The 20,792-nt window shown below is 34.7% G+C and overlaps 1 pseudogene; it reads right to left on the reverse strand.

Moving 5' to 3' along the window:
- Nucleotides 1-6,350: 6,350 nt before the first annotated feature.
- LOC142866384 (uncharacterized) overlaps nt 6,351-20,792 on the reverse strand; it is a 58,506-nt pseudogene continuing 44,064 nt past the window's right edge.

Genomic DNA, 20,792 nt, shown 5'->3' on the forward strand with positions numbered 1-20,792 from the left:
GTTGAGCATTGGCATTAGGATGGTGTAGATGACAGAGACCAATTCTCCTGCTCAAGGAAATGAGACTTTTGTAGAAGGGACTTGGTAATGGAAGCCATATAGAATAGAGACTCCAGGGCCATTTGAGAGAAGTAAGTAGCCAGGGTTTCCATGTGACCCAGGCTTAAGACTGTCAACAGTCAAGAAGACAGGATGAATACATAGGAGACCATAATAGCTAATATAGGAGGGAAGAGAAAAATAGCACCATGGATAAAAAGAACCTTATATAGAGGGAAGTGTCAGAAGAGACTAGTTTAAATACAGCTGGGATCTCAGAAACAAAACGATGACCTTCTCTGGAAGTGAAGTTATGGACAGTCAGAGGGCAGAGCACTTGGATGAAGGCATTGAGCACTGCGCTTAGCCAAGTTGGAAGCACCAGGAAAACACAGAGAACACAGGGAATGTGGATGGGGTAGCGCAATGGGGGACAGATGGCCAGGTAGCAGTCCTAAGTGAGGACGGCCAGCATCTGACACTCTGCTACCAACAGGGTGATGAGGAGGAAGAGATGAATGCCGCAGTAAGTGAGAGATATGTGATAATCCCTAGAGAGAAAGTTGAGGGCCATATGAGGAATAAACATGGACATATAGAACTGGCACATGAGGGATGGCTTGCTCATCAGAAAATATATAGGGCAGTGGAGAGGTGGGTAGGGCTGAATGAGGAGGATGACTGTGGTGTTTCCAGAAAAGACCAGGAATTCCAGCATGGTGAGGACTAAAAGAAGCCAGGGATCCTGGAGTCTGCAAAATAGGCCTAAAGAATGACACAACCTTTGATGTCTGGTTGTTCAGCCTTGCTTGTTCCTTATTTGTTAACTTTCAAGACAGATTGAAAGAGATATATTCACAATCTGTACATAATTACTCTAAATCACAAGGCACTTTCTAGCACTTCCAATTCATTTTTGCCCTACCCTTCTTCTTTTAGTTTCAGTAAATAATTACATTTGCATTTCACCAGGATTTACTAAGGAATCATAAAAGAGTTGTAGATTATGACACTTGACACATTGGAGGAGAGAGCATAATCACTGTTGCATTTGAACATGTACTTTTGAAATATTTTTTTCCTTAATTAAAGTTCTAGAAATTGAAATCCTCTCATAATTACAGTAAACATTTTTAAGATCTAAATAGAATAAAAAATGCAGTGTTTTAGTTACACTAGACACTTTTCAAGAGCTAAATACCAACATGTGGTTAAAGGCTACATCTGATACTACAGCACCAATACCGAACATTTTCAATAGTGAAGAATATCTCTTAGATGGCAAGCAGAAACGAGCCTGAGGAAGAGAAAATATTGGCCTATACATAAGACAAACCCATAAGGCAGCCAAACAAGTTTAGCCAAAAAATGATCTACACTAAGAGTGCACATGGTAACAGAAGAGCAAAATCTACATTTATCCATTCAGGTCATAATTCCAACTGCACTGGAGAATTGGATGGAAACAAAAGACAGAAGGCTCCCAGGCTCCCTGAGCTTTCATTCTGTTTGTGGTGATTGACACAAATATATAATGTCAGGTAAATGTAGCTGTAATGGAGAGGAGTAAAGCAGGATTAGTGGACTGAGAGTTGATGGTGGGGTGGGGTGTGGGTGATGTTCCCCTAGGGAGATCCATTTCAGCAGGGGCTTGGATGAAGGTAGTGAGGTCACTGTGGGAGGATATGTGGGAAGAACCTGAGTGTGAGGTTGGTGAGTTTTGGCTCAAGTGGAGTGAGCTGGGTGGAGAGTAGAAGGAAATGAGCAGAGGTCAGTAGAGGACAGGTGTCCCTATACTTTTTATCTCAAACTCCTACAAGTAAAAAATTTGGGGGCATGCACCCCTAATTCATGTATATAGAGAGCCTTTATTTACTATTATCAGTATATTAGCAAAGCATCATCACTGCATTTGAGGATAAAAGTAAACATTAATACAAGTTCTAATATTCTCTCACTTTACTCCAATGTATCATTTGCCTAAGGGACATTAAGTGAGTGATTGTGCTTCCTTATAAAGTCTCGAAGTTTCCAGAGGGATTAATTAAATTGGTTGAATGCACCAAATTTTTGCTATTCAGCATATAAAAAAGCTTCTTCAGAGCAGAAAGCCCCTGTAAGCAGTGCAAAAAAGTCCATAAACAATCCATCTCTAAATAAGCTCTATAGCATGGTGATAAGTATCACTTTTTGGCAAATCTAGCTCCTCTACTTGCTGTATAACTTTGAACAAGTTCTTTATGCTTACTGACTCTCACTTTCCTCATTTGTAAAATGGGAATTGGACTTAATTTTTGCCTGAATTTAGTGACTGAGGGTTCCTACAGAAAACCAGGTAAGTTATAAGTAAAGAATACAAAATACATTTTATCTATGTAGTCAGTCTTCTATGGGCTATAGTTAATTAGGCACAGAGGTTGGAGAAGGAGTTCAGGAAGAAAAAAATCAATGTTTGTATAAGTAAAGTAGTAGAAAATGGCATGGTGTACTTAGGAAATCCATTTATTTGTAAATGGCGAGAGAGAGTATGGGATATGTGTAGGATCCTTGAGCAGTGGCTGGTGCATAGTAGACTCTTAAACATTTATGAAAATAACACAGGTGGAGTGATGGAGGGGAGTATGGGAGGAAACTATGGAGGAATCAGAGTCCAATACAAATGAGCTTTATACACTGATTCTGAGAGCCCAGAAAGTGTGGGGGCCCCTGAAGGAGTTTGTGGAATAATTGAGGTGATGAAAATGGCATTTTGGCAATCCTCTAGCTAGTAGAGTTGTAGGAGATGAGTTGTAGGGGCCAACTTGCAGGGAAAAAGAACACTTGGGAACCCATCAGACCAATCAAAATGGCAGTGACTAGGGCCCTGATGAGGCTTCAGTATTGAGGAAGTAGAGAGGTAGATTGAGGTAATATTAGAGGTGAGATGATGTGCACAATGGTGTCTTTTTCTGAGGTAGCAACAGATGGGTCAGGTAAAAGAAATGTTAAGGAATCCATGGGGCTTATGGCTACTTAAGAATATGGAGTGAAGGATAGGCCTTGACAATGGCACTTAGCCTTCCAAATTGAGAGGGTGAATGATTGTGGTGTCTTTCACTATGACAATATGTTCTGAATTACCACAGGGGGTTGTGAAAGAAGCTGCACAGTGAGCCTAGCTTTCTACCTGGTAAGTGTGAGTTTCCTATGGGTTGCCCAGGGCAGGCAGCTGAGAGGTGGTTTCGTGTGTGGATCTGAAGCTGCATTTTAGCACTTGTAGCATTTAGGGGTGCTGAGGTGACAGGATGAGATAAAACTGCTTAAGGTGTGTGCACAGTGAAGAGTGGAGGGTAAGGTTGTTTTATCAGAGGAGCAACATAGCATTAGAGGCTACTATCTCTGGACTTTCAAAAATCTAAGACAATATCAGAAGGCTGATATAGAATCTCTAGCTTATTAACCACTTTGGTATGAGCGTTAACTATAGTCGATAGCTGCAGATGAACATGCACAGCGACTTTAGCCGACAGTGGTGAAAGGAAGGCACACAGCCGAGCATCAGCTAAATGAACAGCCGTGACATGACTTTTCTAATTTTTCATTTATCAAAATAAAACTGTGAACATTTAAAAATAATGTAATAAAAATATATATGTATATGTTACCTATTCTGATTTACATTACAATTAAAGCTGCCTATAAATTAAATCAAGCTTTCAGTGCTTTCAATCTTTCCTCATCACACAAGAGCAAAATGTATTCACCGTTTGGGGCCAGTGAGCACCATACTGAAGTGGTTAAAAACAAGCAAAAAGTACAAAAAAATAAAACACAAAACATAAAACCTTCCAAAACATAATTATTTCCAAAAAAAAATTTCTTAAAAGCCATTCTGCTCTTTTCCTACAACAAAATTATTGAATCATGAGGTGGATGCATTTGAATATAGCTAATATGTCTAATGTAATGTGGGATGAGACCCCTTCCAAATTTAATATTCTCGAAGTCTATGAAAGAGGTTGAGGTGTGTGACAATGCATCTTCACTTTCACTAGCACCGGCAACACCCATCCCTCAGTCTCTGACTCCTTCTTCCTGGGAAGTTCTCCCCACTCTTGCCCATTCTACACCTCACCAAATCCCTCGTTTTTCAAGGAAATTCCTGTAATACTCAGTGTAGACTTTCTGGGTTAGTAGTCCCTGGTGGTACTTTTCCCAATAGATTTAGCTCTTTTTAATTTTTTTTTTATTTCAGCATATTACAATGGAAAAATGTTTAGGTTATGTACATGACCTTTGTCGCACCTGAGTCAGAGCTTCAAGTGTGTCCATCCCCAAGATGGTGAGCACTGCAGCCATTAGGTGTGTATATACCTGTCCCCTCCTCCACCCTCCCATTACCCCAACACCCAATGAATTTAGTTGTGATGAACATTATCTTAGATCACCTTCTCCTTCTGGTGTGCCATGGTGGCCTTGCCTCTGGTTGATCCAGTCCAGGACTCTCTCAGTACTCTCTGGCAGCTGACCTGCTCCAGGGTCTTCTGCTGTCTCCAGAAAAAAGCATTCCTGTGCTACTCCCCTGCTGGGGTGGACCTCAAAGAGGTCACTCACTTCACTGTCAGCATCCTTTCCACCATGTTCTCACCTCTCAGCATCTTATTTGATGCCCCACCCTCTTCTAGCTCTAATCACATGCCCTGGCTTCTGAGGAACTGCCTTGTTACTAGAACTTCCCATGAATACTGCCAGGAAAGAGCTGCTCTGTAGGGCAAACCCACAAGGTAATGGACATAATATTGGACCTCAGCTTGGGTGTTTATTTTTTAAAAAGATTCTGGGAGAGGTCTAAAACCTCTCCAAATTTTAAGCAGATACCTAGACTCAAAACCCTTAGGACTATCTGATAAAAACTAAAAATGAAAACAAAAATGAGGATTTCATGACTGAGGAAATATTCTGGCCAATGTGGCCAATATCACCAATGTGATCATATAGACAGAACAATCCTGTCCTATTCTAAATCACTTGCTGACTATATAGGTAATTTAAAATTGTTAATTGTGGTAAAATGCACCCAATATAATATTTACCATCCTACACTTGTTAGGTATGCAGTACAGTAGTGTTAAGCATATTCACACTATGTGAAAGAAATTTCGAGAACTTTTTTTCCCGAACACCGATTAAACATAACTCCATTTCTCCATTCTTCCAGTCCCTGGCACAACCATTTTACTTTTTGCTTCCATGAATTTGATTCTTCTAAATACTTTGCATAACATAGTTTATTTTTTAAACAGACAATAACAAAATATCTCCAGCAGAGAGAAAGAAGGAACCCTTGGTTTTAGTAAGTACCTAAATATGACTTTAAGGCCTGTGATTTTCCTCAGTGTATTTTTATTCATTCATTTATTAATTCAGGAAGCAATGTGATCTACAATGTGTTTAGGACTGAAAAACACAGTGTTGAACATATGAGCTAGTAGACATTTCTGCAGTTTTAAGAGTCCAACAATCTATTCCATAATTCCTCCCTTATTACCTCCTGCTGTTTTACCTGAAGGCTTCCTACCTTGCATTTTTAACATCTATCTGGAGAAGGTACAACAATTTTTTTGGGACTTTATGGCCCACATTTTTATGTTTATTTGTGCTATGCTCTACCTGAAATCTAGAGGTGCTTTACTAAATGTATTTTTATATGTAAGTTACTTAAAATCAACAAATATATCTGATCAACCTCTGCATTACTAATGCCTGACACAGTATGGAGATGTGTGTGTTGGGTAAATGTGTGCTGGCTGACTGTGTGTGTGACAAGTCAGCACTGTACTTTTATTCTTCTGCTTATATCATTACATAAACCAAGTGGTTAAAAAAAATCAATAAATTAAAGAAAATTATCTTTTAATAAAACTAATACTTTTGTTTTAAATCATTTTTATTAAAAATTTTTGTATAGAATTGTTTCCCTTTCATTCCATTGATACTGTTTAGTTGGCTGTTGATTGTTTAAAGCAGTTATGGTGAAGACAAATTTTTTTCTATCAGATATTTGCAAAAGGATAGTAAAAACAGTCTTTTGAATCTATTATTATAATATGCCAATTCTTAGCCAAAAACCTTTAGATAAATGTTAATATCAGTTCCAGTATTTATAAGTCCAACAAAAGATTTGTCATTTAGCTTATTTTATAATTGAGGTTTTTGGTCATTAATAAAGTTTGCCAATATACTTTTGTTCCAGTACTTCCAAAACCTCCTTGTCTTAAAACATTAGATTTTTTAAATTTCATATTAATAGCAGAAGTTGTGCAATACAGTCTCTAACCTGAATAACATAAACAGAAGTGAAACTCATAAGTGAAATTTCATTTGAATAAGCTGAATCAATTATACCTAAATGTATTATTACTCTTTTTAATGTAACAGAAATATGACCAAATTATTAACTAATATTAATGTGCTTGTAGGATCAGGCCACATATATCTATAGTTATATATATCTCAGTAGATGGTGTTAAGAATCCATTGTCACAAGATGGTCTTTGTTCTCTGAAATTACCTTTTGGGCCAAGAGTCTCAGCCAAAGTTGCATTTTAAATGTCTGATCAGACCTTTTGGCAATTTCTTAAAAGTTTTTTCCACAGCCAGGTGCTCCCCTTTGGCCATAAGGTGCCATTGGGGTGCGGAGGTGGGGAGCTGGTGCTGGGCTGCCTGGCTGAGCACAGCCACAGCCTGGATGGCTCAGCAGCCATGCCAGCGGTGGCACCATGCTGTTTAATTTTGCTGGGCATAAAGCTGCTGGAATTTAGAATTAACATTATTAAAAGCCAATATATGTAAAGTGATATTGCTTAAATTAGGAGGACTTTACTATTTCTTGAACCTGATATTTCTTGCAATTTAGCAATTAAATCTATATAAGTTTCATTAACATTTTGTTTAACATTTATATGGAAAGATACAGCCTAAGAGAAGCTATCTTTTCCCTACTTCAATACAGCACTGTTGAATTTGAGAAATAGCCTGATCATCATATTTTAATTGCACATTAATATCAAACCAATATTCCTGGCCCATAATTTGAGTCAGAAATTTTAATTCGTAGGTCTCTAGACCCATTTAACTAGGGTTGCTGATGCATCTTTTCCCTGCACCAAGTGGTGAACTATAAAAATTTAGGTGAAGATATAACTGTTTGCACGAAAGATTTCCAATCGCAAAGGATTAACATTTCTAATTGAGCCAATTCTTTAATCGAGTTCTTTGTATAATGACAGTTTGTGTTGGCTGGGAGCAGTGGCTCATACCTGTAATCCTGGCCCTCTGGGAGGCCAAAGCAGGAGGAACACTCAAGGTCAGGAGTTTGAAACCAGCCTGAGCAAGAATGAGGCTGTGTCTCTACTAAAAATAAAAAGAAATTAATCAGCCAAATAAAAGTATATAGAAAAATACGCAGGACATTGTGGCATATGCCTGTAGTCCCATCTACCAGGGAGGCTGAGGCAGAAGGATTGCTTGAGCCCAAGAGTGTGAGGTTGCTGTGAGCTAGGCTGATGCCATGGACTCTAGCCCAGGCAACAGAGTGAGAGTGCTGCTTTTGTCATTCCATTTGTAAGTTGTAAGCAAGGGAACTCTGATATTTACCAGCAGGTTCATAATCCAGCACAGAACATGAAAGGGGCTTTAACAATTTTATTTGAAACTAAAGACACCTGGACTTCCTGGTGCTGATGATTATGTTATGGAAGAGACTAAAGATGTATGTGGTGCTCACTGTCTCACCTCTGGCCACTGTGAGCATCAAAAACAGGATTGCATCCAACATCACCAATGAAATTTTCCATCAAAAAGTGGCCATGATCCCTGAGATTCCTCTAGGGGGAATGACCAAATTATTGGCCAAAGTTAGATGACTAAGAATATGAAGTGTGTACTGCACACTCCAACTACTAAAATAAAGGAAGATAAAGTTATGTAAAATAAATTCTCTAATAAATTTCTCTAAATTGGAATATCAGGTAAAGAAAGATTATTCCAAACATTTTCAATGCAGAGAAATCATTCCATTATATTCTAACACTGAAAATACACACTCAAAAGTAGATCTAGATGGATGCATATATTGTACTATAAGTAATTAATAGAAAATTAAATCCAATGCTCTTTACCTAAACTCCCTATTAAGAGATTGCCAAATTCTCATATTTCTTTTTATAGAACTTACCATATGCATCACACATTTATTAATGCTTCACTTATTATAATTATTTTCATATTTATGACATTATATGTTAGGATCTAATAACAGTTTGCTTTTACAAAAGAAAACAATGCTGAGTTCTTGATTTACTCCTCTGGCCTTCAGAATTGTTTATCTTTCTTTGGCCTTTAAGGCTCTTACTTTAACCTTAGGACACTGAACCTCTCTAATTTTACTTAAGTTATGAGAATGCTGTATGTATAGCCTATAAATGGCCTCAAGCTGTCTAGCTAAAATTTTTGTTCACCAAACCAAAAAAATTCTACACTTCTCATCAGTACTTTTAAAGTACTGTGTGAACTGGCCAGGCTTGAGTACAACAGTGAGAATATTACAGCCCAAGCACAGATGGAAAGAAGAATGTCTTAGATAGAGTTGTAAAAGGGAATGTAGATAAAAAATGCCAAAAAACTTGAGATAATTATGAAATGAAAGAAGCAGAATTTCCACTTATAAATTCCAAGAGTTGGTTGTTCTGCCAGTTCCTTCGCTCTATATGCAAAATCAGTGATTTTTTACCCTGGACATTTTCAATCTCTTCTTTGGAGCCACAAGCTCACTCCTACAGAAATATTGACTGCTAATTATAAAGCATCTATTAAATATCTAACAATGTCCTGTACTTATTTCTTCTATTTAAATATAAAATCAACTCCATAATTTATAAATCCTTCTGAGTGTTTACCTGAACAAAGTAGCCTGATAAAGTCAATAAATCAATTAGTTCGATAACCCAAAGTAAAAGAAAGAGTAACCAGAATGTTCTTTCAATATCCTTCCCAAATTAGTATGAAAATATAGAATGTACTAAGTAAAATGTAATTACTACAATGTGGAATTACTCACACCTTTAGGTAATTTTATTAGCACCATGAAGTTTTATAATAATCCTTGTTGTAATTGTAGATCAGGTCACATAAATGGTATTTAAAGAACTTTGAAATAATAAAATAACATAGGTGGCCTAGCATGAGTAATAAGCATGTAAGAACAGAGGATTGGCATGGGCAGGTTCCCATTTAAAAGCTTTAGGGTTTTAAACAATTAATTCCACATAAAGGGAACAAAATATTTCCTTTCAGAATCTTTGAAGTTTCTAGTTTGCTAGTAAATTCTCAACTCTTTTGAAATTATCCATCTTTTCTAATATTTCTTTGTTTCTGTTGAAATAGGTATACATCCACATTCACACAAACATAATTACTTACTCTGTAAATATACTACAACTATAGTTCAACTTAACCATGATCTATTTGTATATTTGATTCAATATAAATAAAAATATGCTTATTTCTGTTTTATTGGCCAGGCAGGTTGCATGTTGAAAGAAAAATGTAGGATACAATGTAATAACTAGTCATGCTGTGTTAAGAAATGTATGGCTTTTCATTAAGTACAAAATCTTTATTATAAGCATTATAGTAACAATGTAATTATACATATAATGAAAAAGAGCTTTGGGAACATTATTCTTCAAAGTAGAGACACTGATAAAAAGGATCACAAGTGATGTCTTGTTACTGTGTAACCCCACAGTACATTTTTACAACCCATTACCTCCAACTTTGAGTAACATGGGATAGGTTAATTGTGGTGCAAAATAACACTTCATTCAATCTACAACATGTTTGACACATTAAAATTACTTTTAATTTAATGAAACAAACTAAGTTTACATGTAATCTAAAAATATTCCAAATTTCATTCGATTTTATTATCTATCATAATATACAATATTAAAACAAGTTATTTCTAATATTCTAATTTTTTCATTCTGATTATAATGAGAAGAATATTAGTCTGTATACCTACATCATACATCACTTGAAATACTGTTTGTTATAAAAAATATCCATAGTACCTCTCCATTTCATAAATCTTACATTTCAGTGATTTTAATTTCCCATGGAAAAGTACATGAATAATGCCTACTGAATACACAAAGACTACTAATAAATGCGATGTAGCTATCATTAACCACACACATTCACATACACGCTAAGAATGAAAACATACCATCTACTGTATTAAAGTTGAATAACATTAGTATTTGCTTGTCAAAAAGGAAAAAAAAAATTATACCTTTTATATTTTTACCCTACCCTGACCAGAAAGTATATTTTACATGTAATTATAACTCTCACAAAATCTCTCTCTTTTTAAAGCTGACATACAAGTAAATCAACTAACTATTTTAACTGGGTGGTACTCTATAATCAACAACCTGGTTTAAAGAAATTTGTGAATGTCTTAGTGCATTAGTGTATTACACTGTTAGTCCTCTGATATTTGTTTAGACTTGATTCTTCATGAAATGTGTTCTGAAATTCATTATATCTGTAGAGTAATTTCAACTATCAATTATTTGTGGTTCTCTAAGGTATATCTTTTGCATAAATATTTTTTCACATTCATTATATTTGTAAGGTCCCTAATTCTTAAAATTTTTGTGATGTTGAACAATGTTGCAGACAATATTGGAGCACTTTTTCAGTGTAAGTTCTCCCATGTCCAGTGAGATCTCTGTTATAACTAAAGGCATTGTCAGCACTCTACACTATGATTGTTTACTTGAAGTATAAGTACTGTTGTGCATTTTAAGGCTAATACTTAGGGAAAGCACTTCCATACTCATTACATTTATCTCACTTTTATCTAGTATAATTTATTTGGTGTTGAATAAAATGCGAGCAGTTATTAAAGACTTTGCCACAATTCTCACATTCATATAATTTTTCTCCGTTATGCATTCTTTTATGAAGATTAAAGTGTAAGCACTGGGAAAATGCTTTGCCACATTCCTCACATTTGTATGGTTTCTCTCCTGTATGGATTCATTTATGTAGGGTGAAGTCTCTGAGGTGGTTAAAGACTTTGCCGCATTCTACAACATTTTAGGGTTTAGCTCCAGTGTGAATTCTTTTATGTTGAGTAAGGCTTGACCACCAGGTAAAGGCTTTGCCACATTCTTCACATTTGTAGGGTGTCTCTCTAGTATGAATTCTTTTATGTAGAGTAAGGATTGAGGACCGGTTAAAGGCTTTGCCACATTGTTCGCATTTGTAGGGTTTCTCTCCAGTATGAATTCTTTTATGTTGAGTAAGGCTTGAACACCTGGTAAAGGCTTTGCCACATTCTTCACATTTGTACGGTTTCTCTCCAGTATGAATTCTTTTATGTTGAGTAAGTTTTGAGTACAGGTTAAAGGCTTTGTCACATTCATCACATTTGTAGGGTTTCTCTCCAGTATGGATTCTTTTATGTTGAGTAAGGATTGAGAACTGGTTAAAGGCTTTGCCACATTCTCCACATTTGTAGGGTTTCTCTCCAGTATGAATTCTTTTATGTACAGTAAGGTTTGTGCACCAGGTAAAGGCTCTGCCACATTCTTCACATTTGTAGGGTTTCTCTCCAGTATGAATTCTTTTATGTTGAGTAAGGTTTGAGTACAGGTTAAAGGCTTTGTCACATTCATCACATTTGTAGGGTTTCTCTCCAGTATGGATTCTTTTATGTTGAGTAAGGATTGAGAACTGGTTAAAGGCTTTGCCACATTCTCCACATTTGTAGGGTTTCTCTCCAGTATGAATTCTTTTATGTATAGTAAGGTTTGTGCACCAGGTAAAGGCTCTGCCACATTCTTCACATTTGTAGGGTTTCTCTCCCTTATGAATTGTTTTATGTAGAGTAAGTTTTGTGCAACAGGTAAAGGCTTTGCCACATTCTTCACATTTGTAGGGTTTCTCTCCAGTATGGATTCTTTTATGTTGAGTAAGGTGTACGCACTGGGTAAAGGCTTTGCCACATTCTTCACATTTGTAGGGTTTCTCTCCAGTGTGAATTCTCCTATGTATAATAAGGTTTGAGCAACAGTTAAAGGGTTTTCCACATTCTTCACACTTGTAGGTTTTCTGTGTGGTATGAATTTTCCTATGTCCAGAAACATTAGAGCTGCGATTAAAAGTGTTGCCACATTCTTTAAGTTTGTAACTTTTCTCTCTAGTATGTCTTGTCTTGTGTCTATTTAGATGTGATGATTTGCTAAAGACTTTTATACATTTGTCACATTTGAAGATTTTTCTACTGCAAGTTGACAAACATTGAGTAAGATCATCAGAATATACTTTCTGCTTCTTACACTCAACCAGACACTCCCAGTCTCTTCTTAAGTGTGTATTTTCAAGGCCAGAGCTTCCATATAGTCTCAATATTGAGTTCTGAAAGGGGTCTTTTATGCCCTGCTCTGATAATAGGTCTTTGGTGCAATAATGAGACAGTTCTGAAAGAAATTAAAATAACAAAGTATCTCACTAACCAGACTCAGGTGAATATACCTCAAAATTTGAATATATAAAACTATACAAAGCACATTAGCAAGAAAGCACAATAGAATACTATGGTCTTACTTGCATCATAGATGTATGACCTTAAAAATATACTTACAACCATGATTCTTTTAGAAATCATAACTGCTAATAGTTCATAGCAACCCAACTGAGAAAAACACCAAGAACCACAGGAAGGGAAGGAAACTTTGTTGCATTTACCCACCAAAGCCCTTCCTCCGTGCTGATACTAAGTTATCACTTTAGTAGTAAAATCCCATCTCCTGGATTCCCTTTCAAAAGAGAATGAAACTATGGGCATATGTCCACACATGTGTTTTTTGTGGCCTTTCCAAAGGCTGGTTTCCACCTCCCTTGACAACTACATAACTCTCTGAGAAAAATATGCACATATTAAAAATATAATTCTGCATTATCATAATGATTGTGCAAAATATTTAATTATGTTATAAAATTTGAAAGGCAAAATAAAAAAATGATCATTGCCATGTGTTAATTTCTATACAATATAAAAAGACATAATTATTGACATCGATATCATAAAGGTGAGGGCAGATGTAAAGATTAAGAATTTTTATATGCAACTGAAGAAGTTATTCATTTAACATAAGTTGCAAGTTGAAAAGATTTTATGTAGTTCTCACAGTGAACATCAGAAAAAATGTTTATAGAGAAAAAAGAAAGCTAGGCAAAGAAACAAAATATGTCACTAAAAATCAGTGAGGCACAATGCAGGAGAGAAGGAGAGGAAAGAAAGAAAAGACAGTGAAAAATGGTATATAAAATAATTAACATAAGAGAAATTGTAAGTTTTTCCTTTGAGAAAATTATGTAAATATTTATGTACTAGTGTTTCCAGTCAGAAGGCACAGTTAAATAAAGAGTTAAAAAAAATCCAACAATATTCTATCTAAAGCGACTTGACTTCATTCCTGGTGAGAACAATAGACTACAACTGGCAGGATATAGCAAGATATATCAGAAAAACCTTTAGCATCAAAGAGCAGTGGAGTTCAAAATTATATTAGGCACATTATTTTGAAGTAAAAAACGTTATAATTTTTAAAATATACTTTAAGTCAAAACTGTCACAAGAGACAAAAAGGGCAATAAATATAAAAAGTGGTCATTCACAGAGGGCCTTGAAAATAATACATTTATATGATATCTATCTTTATCTCACATCAAGGTGCTCAAATATATTTTTAAAAAGCATTCACAGAAATGAAGCAAGAAATGGACATCAAAATAATACGATACTTTGATATTCTATTCCACTTTCAATAATAATAAATCAGTCAAATTATTAATAAGAAAACAAAAGATTTGAAAACACTACATAGCAGTTAGATCTAACAGATATATTAGAAACACTCTACAGAATAATAGTAGAATACACAATCTCCTTGATAGCTCATAAAACGTTCTTCCTAAAAAACTACAAGTTCAGCCACAAATCTTAACCAATTTTAGAAAATTGAAATTTTACTAACTTTAATTTTTGACTAAAATGGAATGAAACTTAAAATAAATAATAGAAGAAACACAGAAAAATTCACAAATATAGGAAAATAAACAACACACTCTTGAATACATTCTTCTTCAAGGGAAGAAGACCTAATGTTGCGAAGATGTACAGATTGGTCTACAGATTAAATGCAATTCTTTCAAATTCTCAATTTCAGTTTTTGAATAATGGAAACAGCACACTCTTCCTTCAGGAGTTTCATTAAATATAAATGGTTTAGATTCTCTAATGAAAAATAAGATGAATGTATGCATAAAAAACAAAGAGAACCCTACAATATGCCACCTAGAAAAGCCTTCCTTTAGCTCTAAAAAGTCAAACTGATTGGAAGTAATTGTAAAAAAAATCTACATAAATAATAAGAGGACGATATTGTGGCCATAATTAAAGAAAATACACTTTAAGTCAAAAACCATCAGAAGACACAAAGACTTTTATAATGACAAAATGGGTCATTTAGGAGAAATCTATGGCACAGAATACACATAGATGATATATATGTAATGTACATATTGTTGCATATATATTTTTAAATATATATTATATAACAAGGTTTCTAAACATATTAAGAAAATATGCACAAAAGTATGGACGGAAGTATTGCAACAAATGCCTAGCAACACACTAGTTATAGGAGACTGTAAGACCTCACATTCACTGATGAATACAAAAATTTGACAGGACATAAATAAGAAAACAGAAAATGGGTAAGACATTAAAGACCAGTTAGATGTAAAATATATTTACAGAGCTCTTCAGTCAAAAGCAGCAGAATACACTATGGTTTCAATCATACATGATAAATGCTGTTAGGACACTTAAGTCTTATCAAGTCGAAGAATCCTAACAACATACAACATATATTTTTTGACATGAATGAAGTGGAACTAGAAATCAAAAGCGCAACACAAACTCGCTAATACAAAAATAAGTCTAAATTAAACACACTTTTAATGCATTCAGCTCAATGGTCAGATGATTTAAAAAGTTAAGATGTCAATACTCTCCACAGTGATATACAAATTTAATCAATGTCTATAATAGTCCTATCATACTTCTTTTGAAGATATATAAAAATAAATTCTAAAGCATATTGGAACAATAAATAGCCAGACTGTTTTAGAAATATAAACAAGGAGGAATAGCACTTCTTGATTTCAAAACAAATCTACAGGAATAACAAAACTATCTACTGGCACAATAACAAACAATGAGATGAAACAACAGAATGGAGATCCCAGAAATAAACCTTTGTGTCCATGACCAAAATTATGTCAATCAAGATTGCAATGACCATGCAATGAAAAAGAAGAGTCACTTCAACAAATGTTGTAGAAAACTGAATATTTGTGATAGAAAAAAAATGATGTTGGTATCTTCCCTTGCACTATTTAGAATATATCTCAAGTAAATTAAATATTAAAACATAAGAAATACATGTATAAAACTCTTAGAGAAAATATAAGGGAAACATCATGATATTGGTCCTGGCACTGTTTTAGTAGATGTAACATCAAATGCATAATCAAGAAAAAGGAAGAGAAGAAAAATGAGATTGTATCACACTTGAAATTTGAAGAAAGGAAAAACTTAGTGCAGTAAAAATGCCTCCTACAAAATGGGTAAAAATAGATGCAAATCACATATTTGTTAGAATTTAAAATCATGAATATATGAACAATGATTAAAATTCAAAAACAAATGTGAACAACTTGACTTACAAATGGATAATAGATTGATCTGGCATTTCTTAAAATAAGATATACTAATGGCCAAACATAAAATGAAAGCATCCTAAAAATTGTTAATCTTTAGAAAAATGCAAAAAAAAAAATCACAATGAGATGTCACCTCATATCCATTACATTGAGAACTTTTAAATAAATAAAACCATATGCCGTCACATACATATGGTGAGAATGTAGAGAAATTGAAATGCTGTTGTGTTATTCTGAAATTTTGACTCTAAAAATTATAAAAAATTAAATTATAACAGATCACAAATTTAAAATATATAAGGAGAACAATTCAGCTATATGGTAGGAGGGGAAGGATCCACTTGTTTTTTTTTTTTCCCAAAGAACAACAAAAATTTGGCAGGTATCCAAGGAAAATTACAATTATCTGAATTTGAAGACTTAAATGGTGGGCATTAAACTCTAGTGGAACCATAGATCTGGAAGGGTCATTTAGAATATTCAGGCTCCCATCTAGGTGACAAACTTAAGGACCCATTGTCCTGAATACAGACTGCAACATGGGTCATCATCTTGGATACACAGAATCTCCAGTGGTTCCCTGTGGCAAAGTGGGAGTGGTGCTGCTCATCCAGAGACTTTGGGAGAGACACAGCTATCCGCAGCCATGGAGGCAGACCTGAATAACTTGGTCTTGCTATCATCTGTAAAGCAGACTGGGACTCTGCTAAAGCAGTCTGAACTACAGTCCATATCCAGTTCTTTCAGGGCATAGATCCACACAGTGACCTGCAGGGACACTTCCAAGGTACTCATTGGGGGACACGCCCACCCACACTTATGGTATTGGCCCTAAAATATGCAGACTGAAATGAACAACCATGCCCTAGTATGTGTCATACACATCCAAACCCTGAAGGCAACCAGTTTACCCAGAAACAAGAGAGGATTGAAAACCATCCAAGCCCTTTGGAACTTGCCCACCAGATGCAGACTCCACTGCAGAGCAAGCGGCAGTCTTGTGACCTAGCTACGGAAACTTCATTGAAAACTCAGTAGAGATACCTTTAGCCCAAGTACTCAAAAGAAAAAAATCTTTACCTTTCTAAACCAGTTTATAAAAACTGAGAAAGGTATTTAATCCTTCATATGCACACATACCACCATAAGCATAGTGTGCAACCACTGAAAATACTACTATTTTATCATATTACTACAAGACCTAAGCAGAAAAGTTTGGCAAGGACGTGACAAGATCCACTCAAATTAGAAAGCAAAAAGTAAAAATAACACCATTTGCAGATGACATTATCTTATATATCAAAACCCATAAAGAAGATAGTAAGAAAGATTTATAAAGTAATAAAACCCCCCAGTTAAGTCACAGGATGTAAAATTTACATACAGCTATCAGTTGCTTTTCTATACACCAATAAAGTGGACAATAAAAAAAGAAAACATTTTCATGTACAATACCATCAAGATAACAGATTTCTAAGAAAAAATTTAACCAAAGGTTAAAAAAAAAAAAAACCTCTACACTGAGTACTATAAGATATTAATAAAAGAAATTGAAGATGACATGAGTAAATAGAAAGATATTATCCAAAAAATATATACATTCAATGCAATTCCTATAAATATTCCATGGGCATTACTTGACAGTATTAACCAAAAAATTCCTAATATTTCTATGATATCAGAAATATCTTTGAGGAGCCCTATACAATAATGAGAAAGAAGAAAACCAGCATCACACATTCAGATTTCAAACTAAATTTTAAGGCGGGAGTAATAAAAACAGCAAAATATGTGCCTAAAAACCAAAAGAAATAACAGTGGAAGATAATGGAGACATCAGAAATAAACCGAAACATATAAGGTCAAGTAACATTTATCTAGGCACCAGCAATGCACAATACAGAAAGTGTGGCTCTTCAATGCTTGGTGCTGGAAAACTAAATACCCAAAAACAAATGAATAAAAGCAGACTATTTTTTTCTTATATGATACCCAGAAACTAACTCTAGATGTAATAAAGATTTAAATGGGAGACATAAAACTGTAATATTTCTAAATAAAAACATAAAAGCATAAAAAAAAGAAGAAATATGGGAAAACCTTGACATACGACTGGCAATATTCTTTTTTCTATTTTTTTTATATGACTAAATAAGCACTGGAACAAAATATAAACAATTTGGCCTGCATCAAACTTAAAATCCTCTGCACAGCAAGGGAAAAACAAAATAAGAAAACATATAGCATGGGAGAAAATATTTTCAATTTCATATTGTATAATACGTTAACACACAAAATATGTAGGAAACTCATATTTTTCAAATGCAAAACAATGTCTTCACCCACTTAAAAATAAGCAAATTTTATGTAGATTATTTTCAAAGACAACATACCAGTTTACAACAGGAAACACAAAGAGTAACTCAGCATCACCAAAACATCATGTAAATATAAATGAAAAGTGTGAGGTTTCACCTCCCAACTGTTAAAATGGCTAATGTCCAAAAGAAGAGACATAACAAGTGTGGACAAGAGTGTGCAGGAAAGCAATCCCTGTACACTGTTATTGATTGTAAATGGATAGTGTCATCATAGAGATTTGTTAAAAATATAAATAACACAACTGGTGAATCATTCACCAATTCTACCTATGAGTATATCCATGTAAAATCAGTATCTTAAGAAGATTCTGCACAGCCATATATATTGCAGCATTATGCACATTTGCCAAGAAAATGGAAACAAACTAAATGCCTGATTTGATGAATAGATTAAAAAATGACTGCAGAAACATATACCATAGAATATTACTAAGCCATGAAAATGATAAATATCCTGCCATTTCAACAACATGGATGGACATAGTAGGCATTATGCTAAGTAAAATCAGCCATTCCCAGAAAGATAAATATTGCTATGGATAATTATTTTTAAAGAGTTGAATTTACAAAAATAAAGAGTACAACAGTGGTTACCAGGGTGTAGAGTCAGGAAAAATGAGGAGATGTTTAAGGGTAAAATCTTTTAGTTATAAGATGAATAGATCTTGGAGATCTGTTGTATGGCAACATGATTAGGGTTATTAATAATATTGTATATGCTTAAAATTGGTTAAGACCATAGACCTCACTATTAATAAATGTTCTCACTATAATTATATGGTAAATATGTGAGATGATGGAACAGTTTATTTCTTTAATTATATTGTTTTACCATTTATACACATATCAGATCACTACAGTGTATACAATAAATATATACAGTGATACAATTCTTATTTGTGGAAACTTCCACCCATTAAACACCCCACATACAGAAATATATGCACACAAACACACATATAAATGACATGATTCTGATGCTACCAAATAGGGGAAATTATGGAATATAAGTTATCAAAATATTATTAACCAATTGGGAGTATAAATATATTCATGTATGTGAAGCACTGAATGAGACAGTATATTTAGGATTTCTATAAGGTGAGCAGGGCAAATAAACTATATTATAATTTTGGTATTTCGGTATAACAAAGTTGAAAATTTACTCTTATTCTATACTAGAAAAAGATTCCTTAGAAGTGAAATAACATTAGATTTTCTTACATTTAGGCAGAGGCTATGCATTTGTACAAAATTAATGAGCCTGACTTTCTGTAGAATTGCTTCTGAAAACTTAGAATTGGAAATCATGATGCATAAAATATGACTATCTGTCCCTAGTGTTTCTGGTATTACTGAAAAAAATCCAAATATCTCCACTGTTCTACTTTACACATTTCAGAAATGAGGCATCAATAGGAACTTAAAACAGGGAGCAGGGCATGGAGGAGCACACCTATAATCCCAGCACCTTTGGAGGCCAAGCAAGAAGGATCACTTGAGGCCAGGATCTTATACCAGCCCTAGCAACATAAGGAGACTCCATTTTTACAAGAAAATAATAATAAAAAAAAAATGGTTGGCCATGGTAGCTCATGCCCATAGTTCTAGCTACTTGCAAGACAGAGGTAGTAGGATCCCTGGAGCCCCTATATTTGAGGTTGCAGTCAACTATGATCAGCCACTGTACCCCAGAAAGGGCAGGAGAGCGAAAGGCTGTCAAATGATGGTTTTATGTCATAGTCTTCAAAATATGCACAGACAGTCCCATAACTCCTAACCAATAGAAATGCTAATAGATAATGTAGTCCCTTATAAGCCATGACAAGAAGTTTGGCTCTCACTGAATTCTAAGGAAGATCACTGCATGGGTAGAGTTCTTAGAGAGTTTAAGAGGGTGGGACAGAAGATGTCCTTCTGTGAGATAAATAATTCTGTGAGACACAGGCTTCTAAAAATCATTTCCAAAAGAGCAGAATATTCAAACGCACTTTTTAATATCTGCCTTCCTCCTTGAGTTTTGGCTCTCTAACATCTGTTAATCTGCTTCAGTGAATCTCACCTACCTGGATATTTAGCTGTTACTTCCTCTTTCTTCATAATCCAGGGTTCCATACTTTGCTCCAGGCATGTGATCAGCTCTGGCTTTGACTCAGCAAGACCTGTTTCATTGGAAAAATTTCACATGACTCTTGCGGAAGACTTTCCAATTACTAATGCAGTACTATCCTTAGTAGAGAGAACATTAGAGAAGAATGTAGAAAATTCCTTTGCAACATACTGCTTTCTCACAGACCCTTTAGAATGATAAAAAATTGATCTAATTTGTGACTAAAGCACGAATTCCCACTAGCACCAATAAATAAGAGTGGGAAATTCTATTCCAAGGTGCAGACAACAATTACATATCCTGATTTTTAGAGTAACCACTGATCTAGTGTGAAATCCGAAAAAAGGGAAAGTTTCAAGATAACATGAGACATCTAATGATTTTATTTTAAGTACCAAAATCTTCAAATTTTCTTTAAA

This window comes from Microcebus murinus, unplaced genomic scaffold, assembly GCF_040939455.1.
Source record: "Microcebus murinus isolate Inina unplaced genomic scaffold, M.murinus_Inina_mat1.0 scaf004_hap2_Mmur4.0, whole genome shotgun sequence".
Lineage (NCBI taxonomy): Eukaryota > Metazoa > Chordata > Mammalia > Primates > Cheirogaleidae > Microcebus > Microcebus murinus.